Below are 10,540 nucleotides of genomic sequence, written 5' to 3'. Positions count from 1 at the left end.
AAAGTTTCAGTAGGATAATGTTATTCCCTGAAAGGATATAACAGAATATTTGCAAAAATCTAAAGGGTGTACTCACTTTTGAGATATACTGTAATTGACAGAGAAGCCAAAGTGCTCCCATACATGGGATTTAAATGACGAGGGAGGCATTTCGAGTTCTTCTCTGTCGCCAACATTAGCAGCATGATACACTTGGGCTGCGTTCGTAAATTTGCTCTGAGAGCGCCGGAGAGCACACTGGGTCCGACATCATAAAGGGCCCAAGTAATTTGATTGGACAAGAGGCGTTCCATGAATGCTGATCAGATTCCAGAGCGAATTTACGAACGCAGCCTTGTTCTGGATTTTTTTCCCCCATTATCAACCTATCATTGCGCTTTAGAGTAAAACAAAGCACGCAACTGTCGCGTCTATCTTTTCATGGAAACTCTACATTGTGATTTACAAGGGATATTAACTAATATTAAGTAATATTATTACTTGGTTACATTTTGCAATTGATCCGCGGTACACATGCGTGCCGAACCGTGGGGGGCGATCCGTACGGATCACGGATTATCCGTGATCCGTTACACCCCTACTTATTAATAAATATTTGAAAATGTATGATAACCATCTTATTATCTTAGTTTACTGTCATTTCAATGCATTATATACATTTTCTTTACAACAAGCATAACAAAAATACGTTTTTTGAACGCTATTATGCCGCTATGAGTACACCGACCGACGCGACGCGACGCGACCAACGTAGAACTATAAATTGGGAGAGCCCTTGCGTAGCCTACGGCGTAGGCGCGCGTAAATTCGACGCAGAAGCATTAATTGGGCTTAAGTCGGGGGTGATCTCTGTCTGTCCTCCCTGCAGACGGTGTCCCTGGACGGCACCATGTTCTCTAAGTCGGGGGTGATCTCCGGGGGGTCCAGCAGCCTGAGGAGCAGCGCGCGGCGCTGGGAGGAGAAGGACATGGCCCGGCTCAGAGACCGCAAGGAGGCGCTGACCGCTGAGCTGCGCGTGAGGCTGCACGCCGCTGCACCACCTGCACACACACGCTGCACCACCACCTACACACACACACACTGCACCACCACCTACACACACACACGCTGCACCACCACCACCTACACACACGCTGCACCACCTACACACACACACGCTGCACCACCACCACCTACACACACACACGCTGCACCACCTGCACACACACACGCTGCACCACCACCACCTACACACACACACACGCTGCACCACCACCTACACACACACACTGCACCACCACCTACACACACACACGCTGCACCACCTACACACACACGCTGCACCACCACCTACACACACACACGCTGCACCACCACCACCTACACACACACACGCTGCACCACCACCTACACACACACGCTGCACCACCACCACCTACACACACACGCTGCACCACCTGCACACACAAACGCTGCTGCACCACCTACACACACACGCTGCACCACCACCTACACACACACACGCTGCACCACCACCACCTACACACACACACACGCTGCACCACCACCTACACACACACACACGCTGCACCACCACCACCTACACACACACACACGCTGCACCACCTACACACACACACGCTGCACCACCACCTACACACACACACGCTGCACCACCACCACCTACACACACACACACGCTGCACCACCTACACACACACGCTGCACCACCACCACCTACACACACACGCACCACCACCACCTACACACACACGCTGCACCACCACCACCTACACACACACGCTGCACCACCACCTACACACACACGCTGCACCACCACCACCTACACGCACACGCTGCACCACCACCTACACACACACGCTGCACCACCACCACCTACACACACACGCTGCACCACCACCACCTACACACACACACGCTGCACCACCACCTACACACACACGCTGCACCACCTACACACACACGCTGCACCACCACCTACACACACACGCTGCACCACCTACACACACACGCTGCACCACCACCACCTACACACACACACGCTGCACCACCACCTACACACACACGCTGCACCACCACCTACACACACACACGCTGCTCCACCACCTACACACACACACGCTGCACCACCACCACCTACACACACACACACGCTGCACCACCACCTACACACACACACGCTGCACCACCACCTACACACACACACTGCACCACCACCTACACACACACGCGCACACACACACACACACACACACACATATTAACACTAGAACGGCCGTGAGTAAATGTTTTTAAATATCTTTGCACTCGATCAAATTTCAGGACCCCTCCTTTCATGACTTGTCCTAGATATGTGCGTTCTACCACCCAGTATCCTTACCTTTTCTAAATCACATCAGGATAAGCTAGTATGAAGCTATTTTTCAGTTTTTCGGTGTAGGAGGCAGGCTGATTTATGAGGTATGACCCTGGTCATGTGACAGGGTCTGATGAAGCTGAGGCGTAAGGAGGCGGAGCTTAAGCAGGTGCAGGTGCAGGCCCTGGGGGTCCAGACCAGGCTGAAGTACTCCCTGTCAGACCTGGACCGGCTCTGCAAGGACGTCTTCTGCCAAGCGGTAACCCCTGACCCCTGTGATGTCATACTGACCCCCTGTGATGTCATACTGACCCCCTGTGATGTCATACTGACCCCCTGTGATGTCATACCGATCCCCTGTGATGTCATACCGACCCCTGTGATGTCATACTGACCCCCTGTGATGTCATACCGACCCCTGTGATGTCATACTGACCCCCTGTGATGTCATACCGACCTCCTGTGATGTCATACTGACCCCTGTGATGTCATACTGTATATAGAGAGAGGAAGGGTGTGGGAGGGAGAGAGAGACAGAGAGACAGAGAGAGAGAGACAGAGAGAGAGAGAGAGAGAGAGAGAGAGAGAGAGAGAGACAGAGAGAGAGAGAGAGAGAGAGAGAGAGAGACAGAGAGAGAGAGAGACAGAGAGAGAGAGAGAGAGAGAGAGAGAGAGAGAGAGAGAGAGAGAGAGAAAAGACAGAGAAAGAGAGAGAGTTACAGACCAAGAGCAGGTGACAGCGTTGTAAGACTCTGTTTGGTCCCTGATACAGGAGGTGTCCAGGCTGCAGAGTAACAGTGTTTGGTCCCTGATACAGGAGGTCTCCAGACTGCAGAGTGAGCTGGCCAACCTGGCGTCTGACGTCCAGATGCAGAAGGACAACGTGGAGCTGAAGGACGTCGACATACGGACCGTCAAAGCCAAGCTGGACCAGGTCAGTGCTGTTATCACAGCTTAGGTTTAGTTAGGGGGGTTAGGGGTAGTTAGGGGTAGTTAGGGGAGTTAGGGGTAGTTAGGGGTAGTAAGGGGTAGTTAGGCGAGTTAGGGGTAGTTAGGGGAGTTAGGGGTAGTTAGGGGAGTTAGGGGAGTTAGGGGTAGTTAGGGGTAATTAGGGGAGTTAGGGGAGTTAGGGGAGTTAGGGGAGTTAGGGGTAGTTAGGGGTAGTTAGGGGAGTTAGGGGGAGTTAGGGGTAGTTAGGGGAGTTAGGGGAGTTAGGGGTAGTTAGGGGAGTTAGGGGTAGTTAGGGGAGTTGGGGGAGTTAGGAGTAGTTAGGGGAGTTAGGGGTAGTTAGGGGGAGTTAGGGGAGTTAGGGGAGTTAGGGGAATTAGGGGGAGTTAGGGGTAGTTAGGGGAGTTAGGGGAGTTAGGGGGAGTTAGGGGAGTTAGGGGAATTAGGGGGAGTTAGGGGTAGTTAGGGGAGTTAGGGGGAGTTAGGGGAGTTAGGGGAGTTAGGGGAATTAGGGGGAGTTAGGGGTAGTTAGGGGAGTTAGGGGAGTTAGGGGTAGTTAGGGGAGTTAGGGGAGTTAGGGGTAGTTAGGGGAGTTGGGGTAGTTAGGGGAGTTAGTGGAGTTAGGGGAGTTAGGGGAGTTAGGGGAATTAGGGGGAGTTAGGGGTAGTTAGGGGAGTTAGGGGAGTTAGGGGTAGTTAGGGGAGTTAGGGGAATTAGGGGGAGTTAGGGGAGTTAGGGGGAGTTAGGGGTAGTTAGGGGGAGTTAGGGGAGTTAGGGGAGTTAGGGGGAGTTAGGGGGAGTTAGGGGTAGTTAGGGGAGTTAGGGGTAGTTAGGGGTAGCCTGGCTGGACCAGGTCAGTGCTGTTATCACAGCTTAGGTTTAGTTAGGGGAGTTAGGGGTAGTTAGGGGTAGCCTGGCTGGACCAGGTCAGTGCTGTTATCACAGCTTAGGTTTAGTTAGGGGAGTTAGGGGTAGTTAGGGGTAGTAGGTATGGGTAGTTAGGGGTAGTTAGGAGTAGATCGGCTCTAAAATGAGTAAACAGAAATCAATCTAGTATCATTTGGGTATAATAGATGCGAGAGGTTTCGTGCTTCGTACGTTTAACAGTTTTAACCGTTGTGGGGTATGGTCTCTCATATCGTTAGCCTCATAGCATAGTTGTCATATTTTGGCCAAATGGAGATATCTGAGTAACTCTACTCTCCTAACACTGCTGATTCACTGTGCATTATTGCCTCTATGACATCAGCCTATCAGAATGCTTGTTACATTCCAAAATCACTATCTGCCCAAGTCATCTCTTTGACACAGGCATGTTTGACACTACATACAAAGATGGCTCGGCTGACCACAAGTGAAGCATGACTTAGGCTATTATGCTACGAGGCTAACGCTATGTGTGTGTGCAGTTGGAGGACTTGGTGTTCTCAGACTGGTGTGCTGTTGGTCTCTCTAACGTGTCTCTCTCAGCTGGAGGACCTGGTGTTCTCAGACTGGTGTGCTGCTGGTCTCTATAACGTGTTTCTCTCAGCTGGAGGACTTGGTGTTCTCAGACTGGTGTGCTGTTGGTCTCTCTAACGTGTCTCTCAGCTGGAGGACCTGGTGTTCTCAGACTGGTGTGCTGCTGGTCTCTCTAACGTGTCTCTCTCAGCTGGAGGACTTGGTGTTCTCAGACTGGTGTGCTGTTGGTCTCTCTAACGTGTCTCTCTCTCAGCTGGAGGACCTGGTGTTCGCAGGCTGGTGTGCGGAGGTGGGCGTGGCCAACGTCAGGCAGTACGAGCAGGAGCACCTGGGAGACCAGCAGGAGACGGACAGGAGGAGGTAATACCACTCTGTTACCATGACGACCACGCCACCCTGTTACCGCGACAACTACATCACTCTGTTACCTGTTACCGTGACAACTACACCACTCTGTTACCATGACGACTACACTACAGATGCTTTAGAAGAGTCTCAACTCAACTACACTACAGATGCTTTGCAGGGATGCAAACAACTCGCTTTTCTGCGCTTTTTTGCTTTTTTCACGTCAATTTGGGTGACTTTCCCTCAACTACACCACTCCCCTCTCCCCTCTCTCTCTCCCCTCTCTCTCTCCCCTCTCCCCTCTCTCTTTCCCCCCCCCAGGCTGGAGTTTGAGAGCCAGTCCACGCGTCTGGGAGCCCAGCTGGAGTACGAGCAGGGTCAGCTGGAGCAGCTGAGGAAGAAGCAGAGGAAGCTGGAGGACACCTTCACCACGGAGGAGCAGAAGATGGAGGAGCAGAAGAAGGTGAAACCACACCCCTCCCTCCCTCCCTCCTTTCTTTCTTTCTCACTTTCCCTCCCCTCTGCTCTGTCTGCGGCTCGTCAGAAGGTTCCAGATATGTGACACGGTCTGGTCAATAACGCCAACAAACAAACAAACAGTTCTGTTCAGTGTCAACACCACAATAAAACATGCTAGCTAATGTTTGCTAGCTAGCGCGGCTAATCACAAACAACACAAACACTAAAACAATCAAACACCAGAAAACAATTAGCTAAAAACAGGGTATCCGCGGTGTCTTGAAAAGTATTAAAAGTTGATAAATCAATTTTGGGAAAATCAAGACCCTTAGTATTAAAAAGTCTTATCACGATTTTATGAGGTCTTGAATTGTTTTGGTATTTTTCTGAATTAGACTCTGTCCAAAGAGTTTGAGTCCTACAAACTTTTAGTGAACTTATTTGTTTTATTAAAAAACAAAGATGAACCGGAAATTCTGTTGTATGATCGTGGTCTAGTCTATTGCAAACTAAAACTGTTAAGTTAAAGGTGTCACTGATGTAAACGGTTACAGCTCCAAGTGGCGGTGAGGTCTGGAAAAATATTGACACGGTCTTTAAAAAGTCTTAGAAAGGTATTGAAATTAACCTCAAGATTCCTCTATATACCCTGTCCTGTGAATTGAATATGATGTCTGGGAAAACCAATTTTTATAGGCACTTGTTTTGTGCTTTGATTCATTACTGAACAAGTCAATCTTGTAATGTAATGTAAGCACAATACGTTACACCCCACCCATTGCGCCCCCGCCCCCCCAAAAACCCCAGTCTAAAGCCCAGTATGTCTGTTCTCTCTCTCTCTCTCTCTCTCTCTCTCTCTCTCTCTCTCTCTCTCTCTCTCTCTCTCTCTCTCTCTCTGTCTCTATCTCTCTCTTTCTCTCTCTGTCTCTCTCTCTCTCTCTCTTTCTCTCTCTCTCTCTCTCTCTCTCTCTCTCTCTCCCTCTCTTTCTCTCTCTCTGTCTCTCTGTCTCTCTCCCTCTCTTTCTCTCTCTGTCTCTCAATTCAATTCAATTCAATTCAACAGGCTTTATTGGCATGACGTTTTACAAGTGTTGCCAAAGCACAATCACAGATATGACGAACAACAACATAACAACATAATATCAATGACATGAAGAAATAATAAACAAAAATAATATAAATAAAATAAAGCAGGTGGTGCAGAGAATAAAACATGGCATACTGTATGTATGTCCTACTGGTTGTCCCTTTTCTTGTGACAGGAATTGACATATTTTGCAGCCAAAACTGCACATTCTTTCTGTTCCCCCAGAAGGGCTGGTAATCTTTCCCTTTCTGTCATACTTCGGAATTCTGGGAAATTTGTTTCAAATTTTGGGAAGAACTCCTCTCTAATATTTGTGTAGTTTTTACATTGTGCTAAGAAGTGTAACTCTGTCTCTATAGCTCCGTCATCACAGTGACAGCACAGCCTCTCCTCTCTGGGCAGCCAGGTTTGTCTGTGTCTGCCCTTCTCTATTGCCAGACTATGATCGCTCAGTCTGTACATTGTCAAAGTCTTTCTCAGGTTTTTATCAGTTACTGTGGTTAGGTAGTCTGCCACAGTATACTGTCTGTTTAGAGCCAAATATGTTTCTAGTTTGTGTTGTGATTGTGTGAGTTCGTTCCAATATGTGATGTATTTATCTTTTTCTTTAGTTATAATTTGGTTAGGTCTAATCTTCTGAGTGATAGTGTAGCTGCACTGAGGCTGTCTGGGGTTTGTGATGTCAGAAGGTGAGAGGTCAGCTAGTTTCAGAACCAGCTGACTGAGGGGGCTCCTTTGGATGTTCAACTCTTGGCAGGCAAGGGCTTTATAATGGTAACAGGCAGGGTCACTCTTTTTAATATGGCTCCAGAATTTAATAGATCTTTTCTGTATATTTAGCAGTAAAGGATATTGGCCTAATTCAGCTCTGCATGCAGAGTTTGGGCATTTTCTTTGTACCCTGATAATAGTTTTGCAGAACTCTGCATGCAGGATCTCAACTGGGTTTTTGTCCCATTTTGCCCAATCACTTTGTAATAAGGGACCCCATACCTCACTGCCATACAATGCAATTGATTCTATAACTGATTTAAATATTTTGAGCCATGTCCTAATTGGAATTTGGATTTGAATTGAACGCTTGATGGCATAAAAAGCCCTTTTTGCCTTGTCTTTGAGTTCCTTCACAGCTGCACAGAAATTCCCAGTGGAAGTAATTTGTAAACCTAGGTATGTATAGGTATTTGTCCGTTCTATTTGGGTCCCACCTATTTTGAACACTGGTTGATTCTTCTGTAACCGTGATCGCTTTTGGAAGGTCATAATTTTGGTCTTCTTCATATTTACTGTCAGGGCCCAAGTCTGACAGTACTGATGAAGAATGTTCAGGCTTTGCTGAAGACCTTCTTTAGTTGGGGACAGTATGACTAGGTCGTCTGCATAAAAGAGACATTTAATGTCTGTGTCAGTAAGGGTGAGACCAGGTGCTGGTGATTGTTCTAATAACCGTGCCAGTTCATTAATATATATATTGAAGAGGGTGGGGCTGAGGTTACATCCTTGCTTCACCCCTCTCCCTTGCGGGAAGAAGTCTGTGTGTTTATCACCAATTTTAACAGCCAATTTATTATTTTCATATATTGATTTAATGACATCATATGACTTTCCCCCTATTCCACTTTCTATTAATTTAAAAAGTAAACCTTCATGCCAAACTGAGTCGAAAGCTTTCTGAAAATCGACAAAGCATGCATGAATTGTTCCTTTGTTTTGATTTGTGTATTTATCTATTAGTGTGTGTAGGGTGAAAATGTGGTCAGATGTTCTATAATTTGGGAGGAATCCAATTTGACTTTTGCACAAGACATTGTGCTCTGTGAGGAAATATATAATTCTTGAATTTAGAATGCTGCCAAATAACTTCCCTAGGTTACTACTTACACAGATACCTCTGTAGTTGTTTGGATCAAATTTGTCTCCATTCTTGAAAATGGGTGTAATCAGCCCCTCACTCCAGCTTTCAGGGAAATGACCCACACTCAGTACCAAGTTGAATACCTTTAGAATGGCCAATTTACATTTTCTATTGGTATATTTTATCATCTCGTTTAAGATGCCATCAGGCCCACATGCTTTTTTGTTCTGCAGAACCTTTAGTTTGTCTTCCAATTCTAATTCAGTGATTGGGAAATCCAGTGGGGTCTGATAGTCCTTAATAACTCTTTCAAAGGTTTTCAATTTATCTGAGATCTGCTCTTGGGCTTCATTCTTTGTAGGTTTTCTATAAAGATCCCCAAAGTGTGTTTTCCATGTATCACCATTTTGAATTGATTGTTCATTTTTATGTTTCTTGGTAAATAAGTTCCAGTTTTCCCAGAATTTATTTGATCCCAGAGACTCTTCAATTAATTCTAGTTGGTTTTGTAAATATTGGTCTTTTTTTGTTCTCAGTGTTTTTTTATATTGCTTTAAAGTGTCACAGTAACTAAGGCGTAACTCCTGACTCTCTGGATTCCTGTGTTTTTGGTTGGAGATATTTCTTAGTGTCTTCCTAATGGATTTACAGTCTAAATCAAACCACCTTTCCCTGTTTGTTTTCTTTTGTTGTTTTGTTTTGCATTTTAAGTTTGAGGATGAGGCCAAATGATCAAATATGTGGTTAATGTGTGCCAGACAGCACTCTACACCTTCAGTATTCTGAGGGTAAGTCTGGGACAAGAAGGAGTCTAGAAGAGACTGTGTTGACTCACTGACCATAGCATTCTGGTACTGCTCTGGACTGTTTGGGGCCCATCTGTATTTCCTCTTTATGTTATACAGATTACAGGACTGAGAACATATATTACCTGTGTCTGCCCTTTTTAGATATAAAGTGATCTGGGAGTGATCTGATAGAGGTGATTGTTCTTTTACTGTGAAGGCTCTCAAAGAGTTTAGGTCTAAATCTGTTATAGCATAGTCAACGGTGCTGCTTCCAAGTCTTGAACAATACGTATACCGTCCAAAAGAATCCCCTCGCAGCCTTCCATTGACAATGTACAGGCCCAACGCTCTACAAATCTGCAGCACTTGTTTTCCACTCTTGTTTGTGGTTTTATCATAGTTATTCCTGTTGGTAAGGTTAGGAAAAAGAAGGTTATCTCCAGTGATGTAACTGTCACCTTCAGTACTAGTAAAGTCTACCTCCTCACCAGTCCTAGAATTTAGATCTCCCATGATCAGCACAGATCCCTGGGCCTGGAAATGACTGATCTCTTCTTCTATGATGGAGAAAATCTCCTCACTGAAATATGGAGACTCTATTGGGGGATTATAAATTGCGCATAGAAAAATGCTTTTCTCGCTGGAAATTATATCTTTTTGTATTTTTAACCAAATGTGATTTTTCCCTTTCTTCTTTATTTCTATAGAGTCAGCTAGTTGTGACTTATACCATATCAACATCCCCCCAGAGTCTCTGCCCTGGGTGACTCCATTTAGTTTAGTTGATGGGACTATAATCTCTCTATAGTTAGGAGGGCACCCAGTAGGGACATCTCCTTTGCACCAAGTCTCCTGCAAAATAACAATATCGACACCAGTAACCTTGTCTAAAAATTCAAGATTTCTGCTTTTTAAACCAAATAAATAAGAATTTAAACCCTGAATATTCCAAACTGATATGCTAAACGATTGTATCATTGACACTGTAACAAATTGACATTTTAAGTTGAGAAGAAAGAAGTAACAGTTTAGAACATGACATATTTACAATGTAACTTGGCATGTAGCCTAGATATGTTTTTTTTTTTTTTTTTTTTTACTTCACTCACAAGCATTACCTGCTTAATGACCACTGCCGCTGGGTGTGGCCCATTAGATGAGAGCATAAAGTGCTCAGCATGTCCTGGATGGTTCTCAGTTCGCTGTGGGCGGGGCCTGCTGCTCCTCGGACCACATCA

Source organism: Nansenia antarctica (assembly GCF_963989245.1).
Source record: "Nansenia antarctica genome assembly, chromosome: 8".
Taxonomy (NCBI): domain Eukaryota; kingdom Metazoa; phylum Chordata; class Actinopteri; order Argentiniformes; family Microstomatidae; genus Nansenia; species Nansenia antarctica.
The sequence above is the reverse complement of the archived record's forward strand: the minus strand, read 5'-3'. Positions refer to the sequence as shown.